Here is a 27,836-nt window from a genome sequence, read left to right as displayed (position 1 = left end):
GGGTCATTTACCAGTGTGGCAGCTACATTCAAATGTAAGGTGTGCACAGAGGGAGCTGCAGATGGAGGAAATGTTGAGTTGGATCTTGGAGACGGCATGAAGCTGGAAGGTGTGAAAACATTTTGCTACCTCGCAGACATGCTGAATGGAGACGGTGGATCAGACTCGGCAACGGTTGCTCGAGTGAGATGTGCATGGAAGAAGTTTCGGGAACCGAGTGGCGTGCTGATGAGGACGAGAGTGTCGCTGAAGCTGAAGGGAAAGGTGTATGCTGCATGTGTGAGAAGTGTTATGATTTATGGGAGCGAGACATGGGTAATGAACGTAGAGCAGCAACGAAGGCTGGAAAGGGTGGAAATGTGAATGGTTCGATTGATGTGCGGAGTATCGTTGAGAGAGAGAGGAAGACAAATGATGAATTGCGAAAGATGATGGGAATATTGCCTGTGATTGAAGCTGTGAAGAGGAACAGGTTGAGATGGTTTGGTCATGTGTTGAGGAAGGATGAAAGTGACTGGTTGAGAAGAGTGATGGAAATTAATGCAGAAGGAAGTAGAGGACGGGGAAGACCGAGAAAGACTTGGCTAAAGATGGTGGAAGAAGAAATGCGGGCAAGGGGGTTAACAAGGAGAGATGCAGAAAATAGGGCAAAATGGAGAAGATTGTCATGGGGACTGCAAGGCTAACCCCTGCTCTAGCAGGGAAAATGGCCTTAAATGCATATTGTGTTGTTGTTGCAGTCATTTGCTCAGCAACACCATCATGCTATGTACACGGTCACCCTTTCCATCCACAATGGTTTTTTTTCTTCTTTTTTTGCCTCAACTGTCCAAAATAAAATGAACACAGTAATAAAAACATTTTACAAAGCAAGCATTTTCATGTTCTCTGTATTTAAGAGCTAGTCGTAGTCTTGCGAGGCATAAACGTCCCGATTTCGGCGCTTGATCTTGCGCTCCCCTGAACGCTCATCGCTCACACCAACACGCTTACCCCCAGAGCCCCCAGAACTCTTGGTCTGATCCGGTTCCTCGGACTCCATGGAGTCCTCGGCCTCGCCCAAATCGCGCGAGACAGGACTGCAGCACGAGCTAAAGGCATTGCCGGACTGGACTGAATCGTCGAGGAAAGAGGACGGGGCTGTGCTGAGGAAAGAGCTGAAAACCTTAGATGGGGTGGAATTGTGCAAAGGCACGGGGCTTGGCAGGATGTTCAAAGCAGAATCTGAGATGAGTTGCAAGAGAAGAAAGAAAATGAAATTCGAATCAATACTGAATGCACCCAAATACAAATACAGTATACATGTATGTGTATATATACCATACACAGATCAACCCCCCCCCCCCCCCCAACTTGATGAGGCAGCAAGGCACAGATCAAGTCCCACCACAGCGGTTGCTCTATGACCCACTAGCAACGTGTTGCCTGCCACGCGAACACATAGTCTCTGCCCTGCTGATAAATTAGTCAGGAATATTAAAATCAATCGAAAAAGTGGCATTGAAGAGATGGACATCTCTGCTTTCGTGTCTGTGACCATGGAGCTTTAATCTCAGTCTGCAAAGACTTCAGTACCACGTGGATGCCTCCTAATTTTGAGGTGATGTGTTGGTATAATTTATGCACATGACGTCAGTGTCATGTCATAAGGTCAGTGTGCATATATACACATACATATATACATACAGTCACGTGAGAAAGTAAGTACACCCCATGTAAAGTTTTGACTTTTTCAACATATTTCAACATACAGCTATTTGATCTTCATTTCAACAATATTGATAGATAAAGGTGATATAATATAACAAATATCATGAAACATTTACATTTTGTAGTCCATTGTATAATTTAAATAAACATAAATGCAAATTTCGCATGTGGAAAAGTAAGTACACCCTTGGCTCTAATAGGTGGTATTGCCACCTTTGGCAGAAACAACCTCAAGTCGGCGTTTCTTATAACTGTCTACCAGTCTCTGACATCGACTGGGAGAAATTTTTGCCCACTCCTCCATGCAGAATTCTTTCAGCTGTGCGATGTTTGAGGGGTTTCTTGCATGCACAGCTCGTTTCAAATCCCCCCACATCTCGATGGGATTTAGATCCGGGCTTTGACTTGGCCATTCCAGAACCCTCCATTTCTTTCTTTTCAGCTATTCGTTGGTGGATTTACTGGTATGTTTAGGGTCATTGTCATGTTGCAAGGGTCCACCTTCAGTTGAGCTTCAACTCTCCGGCAGATGGCCTCACATTATCCTCAAGCACCTTCTGGTACAATGAAGAATTCATAGTGGATTATATGATGGTGAGCTGCCCAGGCCCTGATGCAGCAAAGCTGCCCCAAACCATAATATTTCCACCACCATGCTTCACAGTTGGTATCAGGTTCTTGTGGTCAAATGCTGTCTTTGGTTTTCGCCAAACATGTCTTCTGGTAATGTGGCCAAATAGCTCTACCTTTGACTCATCTGTCCAGAGCATATTGTTCCAGAAGTGCTGGTCTTTGCCTAAGTGTTCATTGGCAAACTTTAATCTTGCCTTGATGTTCTTTCTGGACAGCAAAGGTTTCCTCCTGGCACACCTCTCATGCAGATCAAATTTGTGCAGCCTCTTTCTAATGGTAGACTCGTGCACTTTGACATCAACAGTGGCAAGAGCTACCTGGGGGCCCGTGATGACATTCTGGGGTTCTTCGAGACTTCTTTCAGCATCTTTCGGTCTGCTCTTGCTGGGGCGGCCTGGCCTGAACAAGTTTGCAGTTGTTTGGAATCTTCTCCACTTGTAGATGATTTTCCGGACAGTCGAATGATTGATTTCAAATTGTTTGGAGATCTTTTTAAATCCCTTCCCAGACTCGTAGGCATCTATAACCTTCTTTCTGAAGGCCTCAGAGAGCTCTTTTGATCGAGGCATGGTGACGCCGCACACTTCAACAACAAAGAGCAAACCAAACTAAATGTCTGAGGTTTAAATAAGACAGGTACCTCCAAGATCCTCCCCAACAATGTTCTAATCTTTTGCACCCGAGTTGGTGCACCTGATTCTAATTTTAGGTATTTGAAGTAGTGATAAATGTAGGGGTGTACTTACTTTTTCCACATGCGAAATTTGCATTTATGTTTATTTAAATTATATAATGGACTACAAAATGTAAATGTTTCATGATGTTTGTTATATTATATCACCTTTATCTGTCAATATTGTTGAAATGAAGATCAAATAGCTGTATGTTGAAATATGTTGAAAAAGTCAAAACTTTACATGGGGTGGACTTACTTTTTCACGTGACTGTATACACGTATGCATTGTCTGTCCTGTGTTGTCGCTGAACTACTCCCTCAAACTTTTGTGAAATCGTAACAAACTTCCGGTATGCACCTACCTCTCCCATGTGTATGTCCCAAGGGGGGTGTTTTTAAGTTCATAATTTTTTTTTTACTTAAATCTTCAACTTCAATTGTTTATAAAAATGTAAAATCACGAATATTACAAATACATGTACAAAACAAATGTATTACGATTGGTGTCAGCAAACTAACACAGCTACTCACATGCAGCTCGTCTCTATAGCGACGTCTGATTGGGTGTTTTGAATTGCACAGTGGAAGTTGGTAATTACGTGGAGGTGAGGTAATTTTAATAACGGGGCTGTGAGGTGTTTTTAATAATTTGGCGTTTATATGTTGGTGAGGCGTTTTGAATCATGTGGCATGTACATGGTTGTGTGAGGTGTTTTGAATTACGTGCTGGTGAGGTCAAGTATTTAACATACTTATGGTCATATTTAATTTACGTCAATGCAGTGTCTGTCACGTCCCGTCACATAACTGAACTATTCGCTCAAACTCTTGCGAAATTTTCCCAAACATCCAGTCTGCATGTACCCCTCCCATGTGCAAGTGCTAAGCAGTTACTCATGAAATTTTTTTGAAGGTGATGTAATGGCAACTTCAATTGCTTATAAAAATGTAATAACATGAATATTACAAATACATTTCTGCAAAAGAAATGTTTGTATTATTGGTGTAAATCATAGCACAGCAACTCACGTGCAGTCGTTATACAACACAACAACAACAGGCATTTTAAGGCCATTTTCCCTGCAAGAGCGGGGGATAGCCTTGCGGTCCCCATGACAATCTTCTCCATTTTGCCCTATTTTCTGCATCTCCCCTTGTTAACCCCCTTGCCCGCATTTCTTCTTCGACCTTCTTTAGCCAAGTCTTTCTCAGTCTTCCCCATCCTCTACTTCCTTCTACATTCATTTCCATCACTCTTCTCAACCAGTCACTTTCATCCTTCCTCAACACATGACCAAACCATCTCAACCTGTTCCTCTTCACAGCATCAATCACAGGCTCTATTCCCAACATCTTTCTCAATTCATCATTTGTCTTCTTCTCTCTCAGCGATACCCCGCACACCCACCAAACCATTCGCATTTCCACCCTTTCCAGCCTTCGTTGCTGCTCTACGTTCATTACCCATGTCTCGTTCCATAAATCATAACACTTCTCACACATGCAGCATACACCTTTCCCTTCAGCTTCAACGACACTCCCCTCCTCATCAGCACGCCACTCAGTTCCCGAAACTTCTTCCATGCACATCTCACTCTAGCAACCGTTGCCGAGTCAGATCCACCTTCTCCATTCAGCATGTCTCCGAGGTAGCAAAATGTTTTCACACCTTCCAGCTTCACGCCGTCTCCAAGATCCAACTCAACATTTCCTCAGATCCCTCTGTGCACACCTTACATTTGAATGTAGCTGCCACACTGGTTAATGACCCTCTCAAACCACTACATTTTTGATGAACCCACTCAGCGCACATTGGACATTGAATGAAATTCACTCCGACACACTTCCTGCACACAGCACACGGCCACTTCCCACTTCTTTCCACCTCACCACATGCTTTACCACTTGCCATCACCTTCGTCTTTCCAATATTCACCTTCAGACCTTTTGTCTCCATACATTCCTTCCACTTGTTCATCTTCTCCTTCAGTCCATCCATACTTTCTGCAATCAACACCAGATCATCTGCATACAACAACTCCCACGGTAAACCCTCGTTTACGGTCTGAGCCAGCACCTCCATCACAGCTACAAATAGTAGTGGACTTAGTACCGACCCCTGATGCACTCCCACATTCACCTCAAACTCACCACTGTTCCCGTGCTTCGTCCTTACAGCTGTGCGCGCTCTTTTGTACATTGCCATCACTACTCTGATCAACCATTCCTCCACTCCTAACTTCCTCATTGCCCATGTCACTACTTCACGTGCAACCCAATCGAATGCTTCTCCAGATCAACAAACCCAAGAAACAACTTCTTCCTCTTCTCCATATACTTCTCCTGCAACTGCCTCACAATAAAAAGCACGTCTGTCGTTCCTCTTCCTGGCATAAATCCAAACTGCATTTCATCAATCTTCACTCAGTCGTTATCCTCAGTTAAAACAAGGCTGTCTCTATGGCGACGTGTGATGAGGCATTTTGAATTGCACAGCGGGAGTGTGTAATTTTGATCGCTCAATGGTGAAGAATCACTAAAATTCTCAGTTCCACATCTGGATCTTCATCAAAATCTAATAATTTCGTCTTTGTCACACACCCAACCTCTCTACCAAATTCCGTCCGAATCCGTCAACGCCAAATTCACAATGTCACACCAAATTCCGTCACAACGTTGAGATATCTTGTTCAGACAGACAAACAAACAAGCCGGGGTGAAAATATAACCTCCATCCTCTTTCGGTGGCGGAGGTAATGAAGCAACTCATGGCATGTTTACTCCAAAAATGCGGTACCTTTGAAACAAAGTTTGGTGGGGATACATTCCAATTGGATAAGAGGGGAGTTATGTAATAAGCGGCTTGGAATTGCTGTGTATTTCTCAGTTTGATAAGTTTGGCTTTTGTTTCAAATGAGTCGAGGAGAGGCGAGTAGATGAGATAAGCATTGACATCACAAAGTGCTCGCCGAATCAGCTTACCACTCGTGTCAGCGAGACAAATGCCGTCAATTTCATCATCGGCGGCCCTTTCATCTCCGTCAACATCATCATCGTCCAGCAGGATCTCATCGGGGTTCAAAGAAGAATTCCCTGATAGGTCAGCACTGCTGAGGTTTACAATGAGGGACGAATTGGATGCTTCAGCAAGTCCATGGCCAGCCCTGCATGGAAATGCACACATGGAACCAACATTTCTACAATGGATGATAAATTACGGCAAATGGAATACAACACCATGTTTACCAATAAAAGGTAATGGAGAGAAAAATTGCACAAGCAAAAAAAAAAAAATCTTTAATTTTACATGATCTAATGCTAGAAATAAACGCATATGCACGCAGACATGCACGCACGCACGCGCGCGCACACACACACACACACACACACACACACACACACACACACACACACACACACACACACACACACACACACACACACACACACACACGCACGCACACACACGCGCACACACACACACACACACACACACACACACACACACGCACACACACACACACACACACACACACACACACACACACACACACACACACACACGACAAAGCCGGGAATTCCCAGGGCATTGTGGTTACGAGCGATGCCACAACAATGGCACAACATTTCTAAACACACTAAGAGCAGGGAATTCCCCAAGGAGGAATCCCTCCTCCCCATGGATTGTCCGTGCTCGTATTCTTTTATAATGCTGAGGGTTAAGCAAGGAAGCGGCAGGTACCATTTTGAAAGTGTTTGGTAGTACTGGGCCGGGGTTTGAACCTCCAACCTCCCAGACGATTGGTCTAACAATTACACCACGAGTCTGGCTTTGTAAATGGAATTCAGTTTTAATGCAAATTAAAATTTCGACGCAATTCAGTTTAATGCTTTAACAGTTTTAATGCTCTTCCACGAGCCTCGATCTTGTATACAAAATAAATAAATAATAAGAAGAAGAAATAAAAAATGCAATTCATTGCTAAAATAAACCCGAGGTTACACAGAGATTCTAACATCCGGGCACCTTCACACAACTGCCTGCTTTTGTCAAAATAAACTGTCGTAGCTTTCACGCTTCCAAGTAACGAAGACAAATGAAGAGCTATTGATGCAAACGCATTGAATAAATGTGAAAATGCCTCATATTGTCTGCACCAGTCTGCTTTAACACAATGATCACTGAAGGTAGCAGTGCCAGCCCAAAGTCACCACCGGGCTCACCGAGCTGCTGCCAAGATGAACACATCTGTAAGTCCCAGGCGGCGACAATAGGTGGCCGTCTGTGGGCTGGGTACAGGAACAGGTGGCTTAACCTTCCCCCCTACAATATTCTTCGGGGAGTAGAATGGAACCGTGGGTGAGAAACTGGTTGGAACAGCAAGATCACCGCTCAGGAGGTCACGAACACGGGACAGGTCATCAGCACAAAGCTTCACAACGCTATGGGCGACAGAAAGCACCATCATCACCACCAAAACAATTTCAGATAACAGAAATTATCTTGTGAACCAAAACAAAATATTGCTACTGATGTGTCTCAGGTGTAATTGGTTTTTAGTTTATACTAGTTATTTCCATAGTACATGTTCAGCATAAGTGTACGTAACATGTGTATGCCAGGCAGTGTCAAATTTGTTTTTCTTAAGTTTCCTTCACCTTCCCTCCCAGACAGCTCATATCTACAAAACGATATACCCACCTTTGTGTTTATATGGTTTTCCCCATTGTGAGGTGTTGGTATGTTTTCCTTAAATAAATAATGGCAGTGCAAGATTCCACATGGCCTGGACACAGTGAAAAACTGGTATTTGTGGCGCAAGGCAGCCACCCGGATAGAGGCACCGAGAACCATGTACGTCCCCGTAGCAGGTGTACGTCCCCGTAGCAGGCATGGGCCCTGATCATAGAGCACCACAACTGGGACGACCCGATGGCTACAATACTGGTGTCAGCGAGATATGGACCGAAGGTATGAGAAATCGCACCTCAGGAGAAATTGCTGAGCGCGATTGGCACTACAAATTAATTGCGATGAGCGATCAAAGTGGCTCGAACCAGGGGGCCCACTGGACTGATGCCACTATAGCCTCGGCCAAAATGCAAGCAGAGGGGTCGTTATCGAGTGCTGTGGTGTTGCCCCCACTACCCAGTAGCCCCATAGACTCCAATAGCTATCCCGGTGCCTCCAACTGAATCAGCAGTGGGGGGTAACAGGCCGGCATTACTGCAGCAGCAGGGCGATAGCCAGGAAGTGATGGCCAATGTTAACAGCTGATGGCTGCCATGGAAGCAGCCCAAGTCGAGAGGACGGAAGAAATCAAGGCCAACCATGAGGAATGGCGGAAGCCTGGCAGATGTGCGTAGTTCATAGCAAGGACTGACAGATTAGGAATAGCATCGGAACGGGAGTTAGAGGGAAAGAAAAGATTGGGAGCGCCAGTTGGGGATCTAGTAGCCAGAGCCAGGAGGTCAAGAGGAGAGTTAGAACAGGCCATGGCAGATGAGGTCAGTGGACGTACTTAGGTGGAGATGTCTGCGGCATGTGCGACTCTGCACGTGCAGGGATCCATGCCGGAGAAACATGATTGCGGGCGGCGTCCGGCAATGGACACCAGGTATGTGGATAAATGGTGTGAATGGGGAACAGGGGTCCAGATAACATGAGTTTGGACAGGGACGCTTCCCAAGGTGCATGTAGATGTGAAGGAGCCCAGCACATGAACTACCCGAAGCCGCAGCGAAGGTCTGTGTGGTCCATTGAATGGCCGGTTTACAAACTATGCTTTTCGGTGCACATCGACCTTTCTTGCCGAGAGATTGAAACCACATGGCCTGTGCATACTGGGCCAGGTGTTGCAGAGGGAAAGTGTGCATGTGCATGTACGTGGTGAGCGACAAATGCGGGGCACCTGTGCAAGGTGAAAAAAATGGAGGAACGCAGATGGGAGAGCCACCTCTGGCGACAGACTGTATAGCAGCAGTTTTAGAGTGGCTTCTCGAGGGATTAACAAGCACAGCTCCAGCTCAGGGTGAGCCGAGGGCCGCATGTGGGAGCATGCATGCCCCTGGAGTGTAGTTGGAATTTAACTTGCATGCTCACTCCATGGTTTATGGAAAGCTTAGAGTACAAAAAGGAAATGGCACCATGTTAGCCCCAGTAAGCCTTGGAGAGAAGGATGGGGCTGAAAGGTAAATCGGAGAAAGGGACGGATCCCCCACGAGCCCTGCAGAAATGGAGGGGGAAGCGAAAAGATAAATTTGCATGGTCCCCCCATGAGTATTGGCAAGAAGGTGGAGGAACCATAACTGTCAGGGATGGGCCACGTAGGGACCCCTAGGTGAGTGCACGGCAGCCCGTGCAACGTGCATGGAGGACCATGCAGAGAGCATAGCGAAAGTGGGCATGGTGACCGCAAGGCATGGGGTCCCGTAGCAAGGGCGTTGGGCGTGGAGGCCGAGGACGAGTTCTCTCAGGATTTAGATGACGACACAAATCGACGGGGTTTCAAATAATTAGCCCATTGCCCTTGCAGCGGAAAACTGGGGTTTCCAATCACTTCTGTGTCTGCCTGTGAACATATGTGTGTGGCTGTCCATCTGTCTGTCCAGGCCATAACGTTTTTACCATTTTTTGGTAAAAAAAAAGAAAAAAAAGAAGCTTTTATCAAATTGTCACCAGTGTTATTATGAGAAAAAGCGTTACGCCTAGGTCCCCCGTCGGTGAAGTGATGTGAGTTGACAAAGTTTAAGACGCAGAAAACATGCTATGATATGATATTTCGCTCAAAAGGTTCAGACCTACATGGAGGTGGCTATATTGGATTTTGACGTGGCCACCCAATTTTCAATAGCCTTCTTCCTTATGCCTAGATGCACCCACACACCAGATTAGAAGTTGGTACTTCGCTTATTTTTCAAGATATTCTGCTCACAAGGTTCAGACATACATGGCGGTGGCCATATTGGATTTTGACGTGGCGACCCAATTTTCAACAGCGTTCTTCCTTGCGCCTAGATACACCCAAACACCAGATTAGAAGTTGGTGCTTTGCTTATTTTTCAAGATATTACGCTCACAAGGTTCAGACATATATATGGTGGCGGCCATCTTGGATTTTGACGTGGCGACCCAATTTACAATAGCATTCTTCATCATGCCGAGATACACCCACACACCAAATTAGAAGTTGGTACTTCGCTTATTTTTCAAGATATTCATCTCACAAGGTTCAGACATACATGGCGGTGGCCATCTTGGATTTTGACGTGGCGACCCAATTTTCAATGGCCTTCTTGCTTATGCCGAGATACACCCACACACCAAATTAGAAGTTGGTACTTCGCTTATTTTTCAAGATATTCATCTCACAAGGTTCAGACATACATGGCGGTGGCCATCTTGGATTTTGACGTGGCGACCCCATAGATACACCCACACACCAGATTAGACGTTGGTACTTCGCTTATTGTTCGAGATATTTCGCTCACAAGTTTCAGACATATATATGGTGGCGGCCATCTTGGATTTTGACGTGGCGACCCAATTTTCAATCGCGTTTTTTTTCTTTGTATACAGGATCGAGGCTCGTGAAAGAGCTAACATTAATCACACAAAAAAATCAAACAGACACATAAAACATATAATAAAGGGAGCGGGAGACAAGATGGGGAGAGAGGGGGAAGCACACAAACACTACATTTGAGAGCAGGGACATCGAGAGATCTGTGTGAGGGAGAGGGCTTGGGGGGAGGAGGTGTGGGAAGGGGGGGCGTTCGTCCTTATGCAGAGATACACCCACACCCCAGATTAGAAGTTGGTACTTCGCTTATTTTTCAAGATATTCATCTCACAAGGTTCAGACATACATGGCGGCGGCCATCTTGGATTTTGACGTGGCGACCCAATTTTCAATCGCGTTCTTCCTTATGCCTAGATACACCCACACACCAGATTAGAAGTTGGTACTTCGCTTATTTTTCAAGATATGCAGGTTACAAGGTTCAGACATACATGGCATCAGACTTACATGGCGGTGGCCATCTTGGATTTTGACCTGGTGACCCAATTTTAAACAGCCTTCTTGCGTGTGCCTAGATACACCCACACAGCAGATTAGAAGTTGGTACTTCGCTTATTTTTCAAGATATTTCACTCACAAGGTTCAGACATATATATGGTGGCGGCCATCTTGGATTTTGACGTGGCGACCCAATTTTCAATAGCGTTCTTCCTTTTGCCGAGATACACCCACACACCAAATTAGAAGTTGGTACTTCGCTTATTTTTCAAGATATTCATCTCACAAGGTTCAGACATACATGGCTGGGCCATCTTGGATTTTGACGTGGCGACCCAATTTTCAATAGCGTTCTTCCTTATGCCTAGATACACCCAAACAACAGATTAGAAGTTGGTACTTCGCTTATTTTTCAAGATATTCATCTCACAAGGTTCAGACATACATGGTGGCGTCCATCTTGGATTTTGACGTGGCGACCCAATTTTCAATAGCGTTCTTCCTTATGCCGAGATACACCCACACACCAGATTAGAAGTTGGTACTTCGCTTATTTTTCAAGATATGCAGGTTACAAGGTTCAGACATACATGGCGGCGGCCATCTTGGATTTTGACGTGGCGACCCAATTTTAAACAGCGTTCTTGCTTGTGCCTAGATACCCCCCCCCCTCCCCCCAATTAGAAGTTGGTACTTCGCTTATTTTTCAAAATATTTCACTCACAAGGTTCAGACATATATATGGTGGCGGCCATCTTGGATTTTGACGTGGAGACCCAATTTTCAATAGCGTTCTTCCTTATGCCGAGATACACCCACACACCAAATTAGACGTTGGTACTTTGCTTATTTTTCAAGATATTCATCTCACAATGTTCAGACATACATGGCGGCGGCCATCTTGGATTTTGACGTGGCAACCCAATTTTCAATAGCTTTCTTCCTTATGCCTAGATACATCCACACACCAGATTAGAAGTTGGTACTTCGCTTATTTTTCAAGATATGCAGGTTACAAGGTTCAGACATACATGGCATCAGACATACATGGCGGCGGCCATCTTGGATTTTGACGTGGGTTGCACCCACACACCAAATTCGAATGCGGTCCATCGCTTACGCATGCACGCACACACGCCCGCCCGCACGGATGGACGGACGGACACACGGACGGAGGGGAAAGCGATAGTCCCCCTTTCGCTCCGCTGAGCGACGGGGGACAATATGGAGAAGACAAATAAATAATTTAGTCAAAAGGTCAGCATCACATAAAATTGCCAATATTCATCCAATTGACCTGAAATTGTAATAATTTCACATGATTGGTTCACGAATCAAAAGCTAGAAGCAGATTGTTCTTTTTTAGATGAAAAGGTCAAAAGTCAAGGCTGCATAAAAATCGTCAGTTTATTTTATTTTTAGCCGTTTTCGTTTTGTTTAGTATACGAAGAAAGAAGAAGAAGCATAAATACAAAGCGCATGCGGATGGGCTTTGTATTTTTCCGATGATTTATACTTTCATTTTTAATTGGTTGACAGGATACAGTAGATGCCTTCCTCTTCTCATCCTGACAAGATTATGAATGGGTGAGGAGTTGATAAGGTGAATGTGAATGAGGTACGTGGACCTAAAATGTTTAGGAATAAATATTGGACGAATGGTGTATTGAGTTGGATCTTGGAGACGGCGTGAAGCTGGAAAGTGTGAAAACATTTTGCTACCTAGGAGACATGCTGAATGGAGAAGGTGGATCATACTGAGTGGAAGTTTCGGGAACTGAGTGGCGTGCTGACGAGGAGGGGAGTGTCGTTGAAGCTGAAGGGAAAGGTGTATGCTGCATGTGTGAGAAGTGTTATGATTTATGGGAGCGAGACATGGGTAACGAAGGCTGGAAAGGGTGGAAATGCGAATGGTTCGACGGATGTGCGGAGTATCGTTGAGAGAGAGGAAGACAAATGATGAATTGCGAAAGATGATGGGAATAGAGCCTGTGATGGATGCTGTGAAGAGGATCAGGTTGAGATGGTTTGGTCATGTGTTGAGGAAGGATGAAAGTGACTGGTTGAGAAGAGTGATGGAAATGAATGTAGAAGGAAGTAGAGGACGGGGAAGACTGAGAAAGACTGGCTAAACATGGTTGATGAAGAAATGCGGGCAAGGGGGTTAACAAGGAGAGATGCAGTAAATAGGGCAAGATGGAGAAGATCGTCATGGGGACCGCAAGGCTAACGCCCGCTCTAGCAGGGAAAATGGCCTTTAAAATGCATGTTGTTGTTGTTGATGGTGTAAATAGGGTGTGAATCATGAAGAAGAAGCACACCGCTGTGGAGAGGGAATCCCCATTTAAAATGGATGGAGGGGATTCAGCTGGTTTGAAACGTGGATGCTGTTCCGTTATTGGTGCTGGAATAAGTAAAGTTTTGTTTATTGGGTGCAATAATTCGTTGACAGGCTGGGGGTGTGGCTCATTGAGTGTAGGTATTTGGGGAGGGGCATCTTGGGTGCTCAGTGTGCACTGGGTCCAGAGGGGCGACCCAGAAATTTGTGAAGTGGGCCCAAACACCGAAGAGAGCGCTGGAGGTGCCACGGGCTAGAAAGGGAACTTGCGAGAGCCAGAGAGAACTCTCCAGAACTCGGAGTGGAGCAGGTAGCTCGGAAATGGCCCCAGCAGCCCAGGGATGACACATTTGGGAAGCAGGCAGAAGCCTGCAGAGAGAGCCATAAGAGAGATATTGTGCTTTGGCAAAGAAAAGAAAATTTTAGAGCCAGGCACGCACGCACTTGTTAGGGCACCAGCACGTGGGATGGCGGGTCAATTGGTTACATAGAACCACAGTAAAGTGGGTTTAAAGTAAAATGAAAAAGTGTTTTTGCAAAAGTTACGTCAGTTGGAGATGCTTCCCCTTCGTATCATTGTAAATGTTAGACTACCATTTGGACTACCAAGCCACCGAGACAAACTGAGTGGGTAATTTTTTTTTGTGATGACCCATTGCATTCCAAATTGTTAGTGCAGGGCTCGCTCCGCTAGCGATCCAGGTAAGGCCATGCCACTTCATCATGTTATAGTCACGACACGTGCCTTGATCTTCTCTTGGAAGATAGATTAGTTTGACGGAATTAGCGGGCCCGGGAGGGATATATTAGCCAAGAGCGGTTTAGAGAGGATGGAGTTCGAGATAGGATAGAGGGAATAGCTGGGCAGCTCGGGTAGAGTAGGTTGGGGCATAAGCCAGCCATCCTATCTGCTGCAATCACATGATCTTACCATCACGTCATTCATCTGCCGGTTCACGACATCTACTGGCCACTCACTTGACTTGCCACTTCAACAACACTACCTTCCTGTAAGCCATGCCATCTGCCAGGTCGTGCTGCTCACCTGCTGTGGCACCTGCTGCCACTTATCTGCTGCATCATTTTGCTGGGCCTTAAAAGCCAGAAGACAAAACTCGTTTCAAGGCCAAATGCCTTTTATTTCTTGTTGAGCCACAAGTGCCGTTTTCTTGCTCGTGTTGGGCTACATGGGCCAAAGACACCACCAGTAGAAAAATCACATGGGCCCTTGCTAATCCTCAAGTTATGGAGAGGCTGCTTGGGCCAGGGACAGGCCTTGTGGTCAGTCACCAAGGACACTTGAAGTGCCGGACAAAAGACCTCAATAGACAGCGCCAGGGTGTGTAGTTATCTCCGTAGTATAGTTTAGTCATCTCTGCAGTGAATGTAACAGAATAAGTGTGAAGTGAAGTCAAGTGTCACAAAAGTATTACTTTTGTATATTTTTGTTTGACTCTATTTTGGCAACTATGGAAATGAAGGTTTCTTTGAATTGAATTGAAAACTAATTCATCGTGATATTAGATATTCAGTGTTTTATGTGATATATAGATGATGTCCACCCTCCCTAATGTGTGAGTCCCAAAAAAAAAAACTGCAATCATTTTGAGCCTGTTTTATGTTCTTTTAAGCGAAAGACCAGGCCTTTAGGCACAGGTTTGGATGGGAGAAGTCAGCTCGACAGCTGTAGCCGTTGTTGTGCACCAGACCACCAGGGTGAAAGGTCAGGATGGGGCATCATGCCCCCATGGCCCAATGATGAACGAAAGGGGAGGGGAGGGATGCAACAAGTCATGGGTGACGGAGGCCGGAGCTATAAAGGTGGGTGCGCCGAGAGGCAGCAGAGCAGAAGCCTGGATTCAATTGCGTAATTCGCTTGAGCTGCCATTCCAGAGCATGCCCAGACAGCCAGAGGCATGCCCTCTCCTCTCGAGCCGGAACAACCGGGACACAGTGACTCGTTCCCAGCAGAGCAGACGGAATCTGTAACTTTCAACCATTCTGCCTGGTTCTACCGGCCATCGCCCGGTATTTGTCGTCTCCAGAATCCCTCTGCCTTTCTATTGTATAAATGATTGGGCCCCAAAAGGCTTAAGTTATTGTGGATCTTCTGTTCATCGTTGCTTCGTGGGCACGTATCAGTAAGGGTTAAGGGGTTTCTTGGTGATTCAGTGGAATTGCTACTTTTGTATTTCCTTCCACCACGCGGCACGCACCATTATCACTACAATTAAATATACCTGATCGAAGGGTGAATTTGAGCCGTGGTGATCGCCCTTCCAATTAGGAAAGTCCATTGTTGATCAATGGTGTTGATCCATGGTGTTGGCTTAGTGGTTAGGGTGCCGGCTCGGGATCCTAGGGTCCTGGGTTCGAATCCCGGCCGATCGCTGAATTAACGCCAGGGGGGTTGACTCAGTCTGTCATCCTTCTGAGGTCGGCAAATTGGGTACCAGCTTTCTGGGATGAATGATCCCGGTGTGTACCCCGGTTTAGAATAGGTACACCGTATCCCTGCGCATTGTAAGAGCGTGACCAAGGGTTGGCGTCAGGAAGGGCATCCGGCCATAAAAACATTGCCTCAAACAGGGAACCATGATTGTCATGGGGCCCGCAAGGCTAAGCCCCGCTCTAGCGGGGAAAAATGGCCTCAAAACGATCATTCATTCATTCATTGTTGATCAATTGTGAATGGCAACAAACGCCATGCATCCACACGGTGCCGTGCTCCTCACCAGCTCAGCCTTTAGAGGCGAAGTGCGTGGCACAAATTAGCATAACGTATCGGCCGACTTGGAGGTCCCATCAGTAAGGTATCATGATCCGGTTCGGGGTCTTTGACTCAGCTGGCAGTTACGGCCGCTGTGGACAGTCCACTGGGATTCGCACCAGGTGACCCGACAGCTACAACAATAATATTCTCGTTGAAATTCAGGGACACCGTTAAAAAAACAAAAAAAAAACACCATCGTCCAAAGCACGACAAATTCAATTACTGCCCAGGGAAAGATGAGCAAAACTGAATGTCACCGAGGAAGGGGTTCCTTGATGAATGTGTACAGTAATGAAAAAAATTAGCAAATTAGTGCGGGGGTCATGCTAACCTGTCTGGTGGTAACTGGTTGCGTGGAGAGGCACAGGTCAGATGGTCCGTGGCTTGCATGATCGCCAGCCACTCATCATATTCCAGCTTGGGAGGGGAGTTCCACGAGAGTCCCAGTTCCAGAACCTAATCCGGATGGGTTTAAGGATATCTTGGTAAAACACCAGCATGAACAGCACCTAATTATATTTGTATATCAAAAAATACTCAACAAAAGAAATATACAGGGGAAAAAAAAATCTCTGATCAAAGAAAGCATTTTGCACGAACCTCACCTGGAGAAACTCCCGCCAGGGAAGACATTTATCCAGAGCGAGGAATTTAGTCACTTGTGGAGATTTCTGTCCCTCTTCCAGCTACAGCAACAAATCACATTGAGAAATTCATGATAAGAGCAAAGGATGCGGTCCCTGTGATTATTTGGTGGGCCTTGTGGTCATCTAATCAGTCCAGCCCTTTGAATCAATGGAAGGTTTGCTTCCAAGGTGCCCCTGGTAACCCAGCTGGTTCTAATGTACCTGGTGCTGGACAATGGTCGCATATTTAACATGGAGATGCGCCGAGAACCAATAAGACGGTTGTAGTTTCCTCAGGTTGTAGTTTCCTCAGCAATGCTCCAGCTGGAGGACTACCAAGCCTGCCCCCTTCCACTTCTTGAGCAAAGAACGGCTTCCTTCTGAGCAACCCTGCAACGCCGCTTCCCACCGTAACTCCCAGGGGCCAGTCATGACTGAGGAAAACATCTGGGGGATTGGAAAGCTGAAACAAGGAGGAAAATAATGAGGACTTGGAAATGCAAAGAATGTTGAAAGCAAAAGCTTGAGCCCTGGTGTTGGCTTAGCGGTTAGGGTGCCGGCTTGGGATCCTAGGATCCTGGGTTCGAATCCCGGAATTAACACCAGGGGGGTTGACTCAGCCTGTCGTCCTTCCGAGGTCGGCAAATTGAGTACCAGCTTGCTGGGATGAATGATCACGGTGTGTACCCCGATTTAGAATAGGTACGCCGTATCCCTGCGCATCGTAACAGCGTGACCAAGGGTTGGCTTCCGGAAGGGCATCCGGCCATAAAAACATTGCCTCAAACAGGGAACCATGATTGACATGGGGCCCGCAAGGCTAACCCCCGCTCTAGCGGGGAAAATGGCCTTAAAACGATCATTCATTCATTCATTCATGTTGAAAGAAAATGGAGGGCAACTGTGATCAAAAAAATAATAATCGCAGTGCAGGCTCGAGTACCATGGTAATGCAAGCATTGGTCACAGGTAAAGCCCACCTGCATGAGGCGATACACATCCAGGCTGCGGACGTGGTAGGCGCTCCGCAGGCAATCCTGCGAGTATGGTGGGCATTCAAAATGGCCTGCAATAGAGAAATGAAAATGTCCACTGTTGCCAAGATCGGTCGAATTAAAACTTGCGAAAAACTCTAGCGGTGTGGAGACACAAAAAGTTTCCATCACTGTCTACATCCAGGTGCACAAGCATTTCAACAAACCTTTGTGGTAATCGTGACCTTTGTAGATCCCAGAAAGGCCTGCTATCCGAATCCCACCAACACACAACACGCCAGCATACCCTGCACACGTCACACAAAGGCAAATCAACCTCGTAATGTGCAGAAATTAATATTTTAAAACAACAACAACAGCAGCAACAACAAGAAGCAAGACAAACAAACCTGCAGTCCTTGAGAGAACACGTTTTCAGTCCTGTGTGACTGCATCGCCACCGCAGTCCTCGGCCCATGACCACTGCCTACCAGGACCCTCTGGCTCGGTCGTAGTTGACCTGCAGGCAGCAGTCAAGGACCGAGGATGGAGACGAAGGTACAAAGTGCACCAAGCAAAACGCATCATCTCAGGAACCGCAGATCAAGAACCATTTATTTACAACACGCAAACAAACAAAAGAGAAGACAGGTTCCTGCTAGAACACAGCTCATATAGAATGAGGTTGTGTGTGAGGTGTCTCATGGAAAACACACCCATGTAGTAGACGTTTGGTGCCACCCATCCACCAAAAGGTAACTCCTGCAGATGGTTTGATGCCTCGTGGTTTCCTCCGATAAACACCGTCAGCACAGGAGCCTGCTTCTCTCCAGAATAATACCTGCGACATCAAGTAATGGCACGTACAATCAAAGTCCGTCATCCTGCACCGCCCCTTACAAAACCCCTCAATATGGGTCCAATAATGAAGGACTAGTGAGTGGTCAGAAGGGGAAGACTGCCAAAAGATGTTAAAGGTATGTAGATGTTATGTTATACCAAGTTAACAGTAACTATAGGATTAATATTATGGAAGATCAGACAAACTGATCAAGGAAGTGAAATAAGTGGGGACAAGGAAATGGCTTCAATCTCCAAAAGGCACCAAGACATGCCAAGGCCTGCTGGAGCAAGACATGAAAGGCAGCAGCACTTGTATCCAATGCCTTACTAGAGCTGGAAGGCAGATGCCGGTGGTGAAGGGGAAGTTTATTTAATTATTTATTTATGTATATCAAGTCGAGGCTTGTGTAAGAGTCTTTCACGAACCAGCTGGCCACACCTGATGCTCGACTAAGGTCAGGGCAAGAATTTCTAATTTGTTCATGGTGTCGGCGCTGAGTGCACCTACTCTTTGTGAATGACATCGTGGGATCTTTAACGTCCACCAACTAGTGCCGAGAGACGGGACCCCAGTTTAACATCAATCCGAGGGATGGCACACTCATTGACAACTCGCCCTGCCCGTGGAACACCAGGATGACAGTTTATAGCTGGGTCAGGATTCAAATCCAGGCTAGACAGCTTAGGGACGAGTGTAGGTACCTACAGGCCATCCTGTCAGCCCGAATGAATGGAATAAATAAATGGCAGAAATCTCTCAAGACGGAATTCCATCTCCCGACAGAGACTGGACACTCATGGTATGGCTGGCTAAAAGGTGTTTGGTTACCTGTGGAAGTCTTGCATGTGTCGGTACTTCGGGGGTACAGCCATGCAAAGCAGGTCGCTCTCATTACGAACAGCTTGAAAGTCACCACAGCAAAGGAGGAGGTCCACGGGCTGCCCACCTTGCTGTACCGCCTCTGCCAGCTGCAATTAAAAAACATTTTCTTTGTGTACAAAAGGGAAGGAATAATAAAAGCTGTGAACATTCAATAGTTACTGCATTTCTGCCACCATAAGGTGCAACGTTACTCAAAGTGTTCCCAACATGGGTCCAAATAAATAAATAATTTGAGCAACAATCATTAAATAGCCCCGAGTGGGCTGATACCAAGTCGAGGCTCATATCAAGTCGCATCTCTTGAGGTTGTAGTTCAGAAGAACCCACCAGGGGTTGTAGTTCAGAAGAACCCACCAGGAAGCCCCTTGATCCAAAATCGAGATATATAAGACCGAGCTATCCTGTGCACCATCACGTTTAAGGGCTGTATCAGATTGCAGAGCAATTGGTTGGTAAATAAGGGACGAGTAGGGATCTGAAGTTTCAGTGGATACCCCCACCTCCCTCCACGCCCCCCCCCCTCCTCCGCCCCTATGATATGAAATATAAACATCGAAGCCCAGGCGATTGTGAGACCACTGTCTTGTATCAATGTGTCGAGTTTCAAAACAATAGGCAGAGAGTCAAGGGAGGAGTCGAAAAAATAGCAAAACGTTAACTGATGGATGACCGCATGGACGGACAGACATCCGGACATCATGACCCATTTTATAAGTTCATCTCTGAGAGTCAGGATGAGATGACCTAACAACATAACATACCCCAAAGTTTTTGTGCCCAAGTAACAACAAACCAAACTCACCGTTTCATGGATTTTGTCCTGCTCTCCATGACAGCAACCCTCCTCAGCAACTCGCATGCCGCTTTCAGCCGGACGTGTCTTCCACCCCTGGCACCCACACAGGAGATGAGGGCATTGATTGTTATTAGAAGAGAGCAAGCATGCAATTATCTTCAGAAACAAACATTTCAAGGTGATCACCATAATTAAAAAATAAATCACACCCGTGTCCGAAGGACGTGGGTCAGTTTGGCATTTATAATATGAACCATGATCTTTCCTGGGAAAACCACATTTCCAAGCTGGCCTCCAAAGCCAGTCGCCGACTGGGCATCCTCCGTCGTGCGAAGTCCTTCCTTGGCACACCTGAGCTCCTTACCACATGCAAGGCTTTCATCCGCAGCTCAATGGAATACTGTTCTCCCCTCTGGGCCGGTGCTCCTGCCTCACACCTAGCTCGGCTTCACGCTGTTGAGGCCAAAGCGTTCAGAATCATTGGAATCTCCCGCGATGAAGCTAACTCCGAGGGCCTCTCACTCACTCACCGCAGGCAGGTTGGTGGTCTTTGTCTTCCACCGACTCCTCTCCGGCCTTGCTCCCCCAGCTCTCTCTGTGCTCTGTCCCCCAAATATTCCTACAGGTCGCACAAGATCTGCCAGCAACCCTCTGATGGTTAAACTGCCGAAATCACGGCTCTCTGCTCACCTTCACTCTTTCATTCCTCTTTTCTCCCGCCTCTGGAACAAACTCCCCCACTCCCTTCAATCCCACTCCTCCCTCCAGGTCTTTAAAACAGCTGTTCACCACCATCTCTTATCTTCCCCCATCCAAAACCTTGATCTTTTCTACCCCCGTTAATTCACCCCAGATCCACTTTTTTGAAATACCGACTTCTTTCCTGGAAGTCCTAGCAGTATCCATGTGTTTTTTTTTTTACCTGATACATGATTGATAATACTTCTACCAAGTTTGGTTAAAAATCCCTTAAGCACTTCTGAAGCATCACATTTTTACCTCACATGACCTTTGACCTCTTGATGGCAAAATCTAATCAGTTCATCTTTGCATCATAATATATGCTTGTACCAAGCTTGGTCAAAATACCATTACTGGTTCACAAGCTAGCGCATTAACAGTTTTTACCTAATAAGACCTCTGACCTTTAACCTCTTGACCCCATAATGTAATCAGTAACTCTTTGTATAATTTTTACACACTACAGGATTTTTGACGTTCTCCGCCCAAACAGTCAACACGTCCCTCCGCCCAAATAATAAAGGTCCCTCCGCCCAAACAGTCAACACGTCCGTCCACCCAAATAATAAAGGTCCCTCCGCCCAAACAGTCAACTCGTCCCTCTGCCCAAACAGTCAACTCGTCCCTCCGCCCAAACAGTCAACGCGTCCCTCCGCCCAAACAGTCAACTCGTCCCTCCGCCCAAACAGTCAACACGTCCCTCCGCCCAAACAGTCAACACGTCCCTCCGCCCAAACAGTCAACTCGTCCCTCCGCCCAAACAGTCAACTCGTCCCTCCGCCCAAACAGTCAACTCGTCCCTCCGCCCAAACAGTCAACTCGTCCCTCCGCCCAAACAGTCAACTCGTCCCTCCGCCCAAACAGTCAACTCGTCCCTCCGCCCAAACAGTCAACTCGTCCCTCCGCCCAAACAGTCAACTCGTCCCTCTGCCCAAACAGTCAACTCGTCCCTCCGCCCAAACAGTCAACTCGTCCCTCCGCCCAAACAGTCAACTCGTCCCTCCGCCCAAACAGTCAACTCGTCCCTCCGCCCAAACAGTCAACTCGTCCCTCCACCCAAACAATAAACACGTCCCTCCACCCAAATAGTAAACATGTCCCTCCGCCCAAACAGTAAACATGTCCCTCCACCCAAATAGTAAACATGTCCCTCCACACAAACAGTAAACATGTCCCTCCACCCAAATAGTAAACATGTCCCTTCACCCAAACAGTAAACATGTCCCTCCACCCAAACAGTAAACATGTCCCTTCACCGAAATAAACATGACCTTCCACCCAAATAGTAAACATATCCCTCCACCCAAACAGTAAACATATCCCTCCACCCAAACAGTAAACATGTCCCTCCACCCAAACAGTAAACATGTCCCTCCACCCAAACAGTAAACATGTCCCTTCACCCAAACAGTAAACATGTCCCTCCACCCAAATAGTAAAGGTCCCTCCACCCAAACAGTAAACACGTCCCTCCACCCAAACAGTCAACACGTCCCTCTACCCAAATAGTAAACATGTCCCTCCGCCCAAATAGTAAAGGTCCCTTCACCCAAACAGTAAACATGTCCCTCCGCCCAAACAGGAAACACGTCCCTCCGCCCAAACAGTCAACACGTCCTCCACCCAAACAGTAAACATGTCCCTCCACCCAAATAGTAAAGGTCCCTCCACCCAAACAGTAAACATGTCCCTTCACCCAAATAGTAAAGGTCCCTCCACCCAAACAGTAAACATGTCGCTTCACCCAAATAGTAAACGTGTTGCCATCAATGGAACCTCGTCGTCCCCTCTCCCAAAGCCAGTATCTTGGACCCAATCATGTTCATCTTCACGATAAACGACGTCTCCAATGTTCTGGAAAACCCTCTGCTCCTTTTTGCACATCACTCCACATCGTGTGGCGCAGCAGCTCCGAATTAGTCTGTTCGGCGGACACTGCAGCTACATTACTCTCTGCTAACCTGGACACGACGACATAATGATTAATGTTCTGATAGAACACACACAACCTTTCATTTATTTTCGTCAAATTCGCCCTAAACAAGACTGACATCCACAAAAGGTGAAGGGCTACAGAGAAGAAGAGGAAAACCGGCAAAACCTTCACCTCATCCTGAAAGAAGGAAACCTCTTCACACGAAAACGGGCAAAATAAGCTTTCCTACCACCATTGGGTGTTTTGTTTTCGGAGACACCATTTCCGTACTGACTACTGGATGTCTGCTGGCTCCTGAAGGGAACTCATTCACCCTTTGTCAGGTGATGTTTTTAGTCAGGGCAAGGTGTCACAGTCAGAGTCACCGTCCCCACAAGCCAATGAGGGGTGTCCGTTTATCCTGAAGTAAATTCTCTCAATGTACAGTATTGTAATATACACTATACAGTGCTCAACATGCACTGTTCCAACAATAAATCCAAATAAACACACGTTACCAAATCATAACTTTCCAACATACTCACGATAAAAGCAAAAGAGACGAGATTTAAATGAAATAAATAAATGAAAAGGCCCGAATCCTACATACACAAAGGCAAGCGCAAAAAACACCAACAACCCCAATTTCAATAAAACGACTGCTGATTGGACGTTCTTCGGATTCTGACGTCAAACATAAGGCGGATTCTGATTGGATAACGTTTCCTCACGTTCTCCTCAACGATAGGTTCATTCTCATAAACGTCACATTTTTAATTACCAATGCAATTATTTTTATTACATTTTAAACTGTGACAGAGTTAAGTATATAGAATGTTTTTTTGTACGTTTTGATTTTGTTGACGTGCGTTTGATTCCCATGGCCGTTCGCTTTGAATGTCAAACTCACGCAAAGCAGTGATCGCGTCACATTTTCCACAGTGGGCCAAAATTCCATAACACGGGAAAATAATTTTTTTAATCAAAACATTTACTGATGGAGCCGTCTATTTTTAGGTCACCTGGAGCAAAAATTGTTCAGGTGAGGTGACATTCCCGTTCTTTATATGTAGGTGAGCTGGATACCTAGCCATGGTGGTGCGCAGTACAATTCTCAAGCTTGGCGTTTATTAATTTTTTTCGTGAAATGTACATTGAAAAGTTTTCTTTTCATAGATACTTAAAGGAAAGACGTTTTGTGGGCCAAAATTAATTTGAACCCTAACGTCAAATTTACCTTAAATCAGCATCTTACTATCATTCACAAAATGTCTGTCTGTCTGTCCATTCCCAGGTACCGCAAAAACGGCTGAACGGATCGCAACGAAATTTTGGGTGGGTAACCCTGGGACCACCTGGAGTAAAACAGGCTTTATTGATTTTCCAATTTTTTCCAATTTCCAATTTTTCCGTTTTTCCAGTTTTTCCAAACACCATGGAATAATATTTACCGATATGAACAGTGATGTGACTTTTATTGAAATTCTACAAATACTGATTAGATTTTGATGATTTGCGTGTGGTATGATTTGACGGATGTTTATATAAATCGTTTAAAATAAAAAAAGCCTTACATTTCTGATATTTTGCCTTTTCATTTGGGCCTCTCAATTGAAGCCCCGCCCCCAATTGAAGCCCATAGGGCGGGTACCGTTGCGAGTATAGATTAATTATACCATTACCAACACAAGATGATGAGAACATTGACTGCTCTGTAATTCAAAAGATCAGTCTTAACACTCACTCTTACTAGGAATGCAATTTCATTTTTATTACCCCACTTGCGCGAAGTTAAAATCAGGGTTAAGCAATTGGTTCACATTGTCTATCGATCTGTCCTGTCTACAAACGAGGAACAACTTTATTTCATTTGAATGTTGTATTTTGCGCACGAATCGGAACATGGATGGGAATGCAAACCTGCAGTTTTACCATACTTTGGCTCTGAAACTGTCCCGATCGCACATGCGCAGAGATGAGTGCGATAATATTTTTTACTCTGCCTGTCACACAAGCTTGAAAATCATTCCAAAGATGAAACTTACTGTTTTTAGCGACGTCCTAAAGGACAACAGGCAAGAATAACGAATGTAACGTGTTAAATAAGGTGGTGTATTCAACGGCGGTAAACTTCTCAATTGTTTTGTCGGTGGCTTTTAAAATATCGATTTTATTTCAATTAAATCATATAATTGAACATTGTAGAACACAAATCGCATTTTTGGCATTTTCAATAACTTTCCGTTTAGCCTGGTGTTGGCTTAGCGGTTAGTGTGCTGGCTTGGGGTCCTACGATCCTGGGTTCGTAATCCCAGTCGATCGCTGAATTAACACCAGGGGGGTTGGCTCAGCCTGTCATCCTTCCGAGTTCGGCAAATTGAGTACCAGCTTGCTGGGATGAATGATCACGGTGTGTACCCCGGTTTAGAATAGGTACACCGTATCCCTGCGCATCCTAAGAGGCGACCAAGGGTTGGCGTCAGGAAGGAGCATCCGGCCATAAAAACATTGCCTCAAAACAGGGAACCATGATTGTCATGGGGCCCGCAAGGCTAACCCCGGCTCAAGCGGGGGAAATGGCCTTAAAACGATCATTTATTCATTCATTCTTCCGTTTCGCAATACTTGGACAAAATATGACAACATTTCACGTAATCTCGACCAATCAAATTTGCCGATAGCAGACCCACCCATGTCCTTTTCCCTCAAAACTGTGCACAGTGAGGTGTTCTACGAACTCCCTACTTATTTCAGTTTTCATTTTGACATATCTGTTATACAGCACTCACCATATGAACTTTCAGTAAGAATGTCCTTTATTTCCCTTTTCGGAATCGTTCATCTATATATATAAAACACAGTTTGTGTGTGTGTGTGTGTGTGTGTGTGTGTGTGTGTGTGTGTGTAATGTTACCGATAGACTCCTAAACGGAGAGGCTTACGTGCTTGATATTTGGCATAGACATCGCCATTGAGCCTGGGACGAACATGGCCGAACTCCAAATATTTGACGATCCATATTTTTTATTCATATTTACCTCAGCGCATTTCAGCGCACGGAATCAACGGAATCAGAGCAGGTGGGCGCTGATTCGCTCAGAGCGATCACGTGATGACGCTATGAACGCTATGAACGATATGACGCTATGAACGCTATGACGCTATGAACGCTATGACGCTATGACGCTATGAAAAAAAAAATCGCTATGACGCTATGAAACGCTATGAACACTATGACGCTATGAACGCTATGAACGATATGACGCTATGAAAAAAAAAATCGCTATGACGCTATGAAACGCTATGAACGATATGACGCTATGAACGCTATGACGCTATGAACGCTATGACGCTATGACGCTATGAAAAAAAAAATCGCTATGACGCTATGAACGCTATGACGCTATGAACGCTATGACGCTTTGACGCTATGAAAAAAAAAATAGCTCGCTTTGCCAAGGGGCTTGCTCCCCCCCCCCCCCCCCCCCCCGTTCCCCTCCCCTCCCCTTCCCGCTCCCCCTCCCCTCCCCCGCCCGGCAATGCCGGGTGTTGTGAAAATCAACCAAGTCCACAACTTGTCCCATATGTAGGTTTAATCTCAATCAGGTCTTTGCATCATCCTGTAAAATACATCATGCAATATATATGTCAGGATCTAGGCATCATATGAGAAAGATTGAATATATCAGTCAATGCAAGCAAGCCTAGAATATATGTGGGTATGTACCATTCAATTCTACATGTCATTGTATAATGTCGCAGGAGTGGCCTCGAGTCGCGGACGTCCGAGGTCTTATAGACGCCGCTCAGTGGTTTAAGTGAGCATCTCACCTGGGTTCAACTTTGGTACATTTTCACCACATTCTCCCCGCCGTTAGAACTATACTGCCGCTAGGCAGGAAGCGAGCGCGCGTCAGCATTAATGGATTGAGGAAGTCATTATATCATTATTGGGGTGTCAAAGAAATATTTCCCTATTGATTCTTGTCTTTGTGCAATTGTTTCATGTTTCGCACTCTGTCAAAGCGTCTTTAGGGCTTCCTGGAAAGCGCTATATAAAATAAATCCATTATTGTTATTACAGGTCAGTCGGTCCATCCGTAGCGGTCAAGGTGGCAAAGTACCCTGCCAGCACAGGTTCAGAAACTACCGGGTACGACATCCCCAAGCCCGGAGTCCCTGCTTCGGAGTAGCCGCTGGAGGCAGGTGTCGGAGGGGCACCTCAGTGCCTTCGCTGCTTCAGGCAGGGGTGTATCAGGCAACGGGAGGGACGGCAGATGTTCCCTAGGCGCACTCATGCCTGGGTCACAGTAGTCTAGTCTTACAGTGGGGTCGTCGGCACAGTAGCTAGATAGGATAAGTTGTACCTTGTCGAAGAGCGAATGTCCATTCGTCGCAATGCAACACATTACAGGAAGATGTGTCGATGTGGAAGATGTGTAAATCAGTAAGCCTCTTTACAGTAAGCTGTAACAGTAAGTAAGATTACATGACAGGAGGCCATTACAGTAAGTCCATTACAGTAAGTCTGTACCTGCCTAGGCTCCCAAGGGTACATGGTCGATCCATGTTAGATCCATGTCATGGAATTGCCGAGTGAGAGAATCGATGAGAGCCATAACGAGAGTTAGTCGATTCCGGCAGCGGCCTTTTTTGAAATCACGAGACTCGAGCGCCCTCTGACGGCAGCTCATACGAATTACAAACTCTTGCTTCGGCACGCGAAACTACCGTTGGCAGCGATCCTTCTCACGAGACCCGAGCACCCTCTGACGGCAGCGTGTACGAATTACAAGCTCCGGCAAATATACGTTTGCCACGAGCGCCCTCCGAAGGCTGCCCGAACGACCGGCATGGCAGATTAAGACGACGCACAAAACGACCGAAACTGACGACGCACAAAACGA

At 46.0% G+C, this 27,836-nt stretch overlaps 1 pseudogene across 1 annotated transcript; it reads right to left on the bottom strand.

Annotated features, from left to right (window-relative positions):
• Nucleotides 1-767: 767 nt before the first annotated feature.
• On the bottom strand, nt 768-23,597 carry LOC137418646 (uncharacterized; annotated as a pseudogene). The gene is made up of 12 exons (XR_013621484.1): nt 23,475-23,597; nt 20,280-20,366; nt 19,424-19,563; nt 18,468-18,592; nt 17,979-18,059; nt 17,758-17,843; nt 17,000-17,240; nt 16,757-16,837; nt 16,483-16,607; nt 7,244-7,462; nt 6,002-6,183; nt 768-1,224 (listed from the first exon to the last, which is right to left on the bottom strand). The product of XR_013621484.1 is annotated as an uncharacterized LOC137418646 (transcript).
• Nucleotides 23,598-27,836: the final 4,239 nt, after the last annotated feature.

Source organism: Myxine glutinosa, unplaced genomic scaffold, assembly GCF_964187855.1.
Source record: "Myxine glutinosa unplaced genomic scaffold, kmMyxGlut1.1 SCAFFOLD_227, whole genome shotgun sequence".
NCBI classification, from domain to species: Eukaryota; Metazoa; Chordata; class Myxini; order Myxiniformes; family Myxinidae; genus Myxine; species Myxine glutinosa.
The sequence above is the reverse complement of the archived record's forward strand: the minus strand, read 5'-3'. Positions and strand labels throughout refer to the sequence as shown.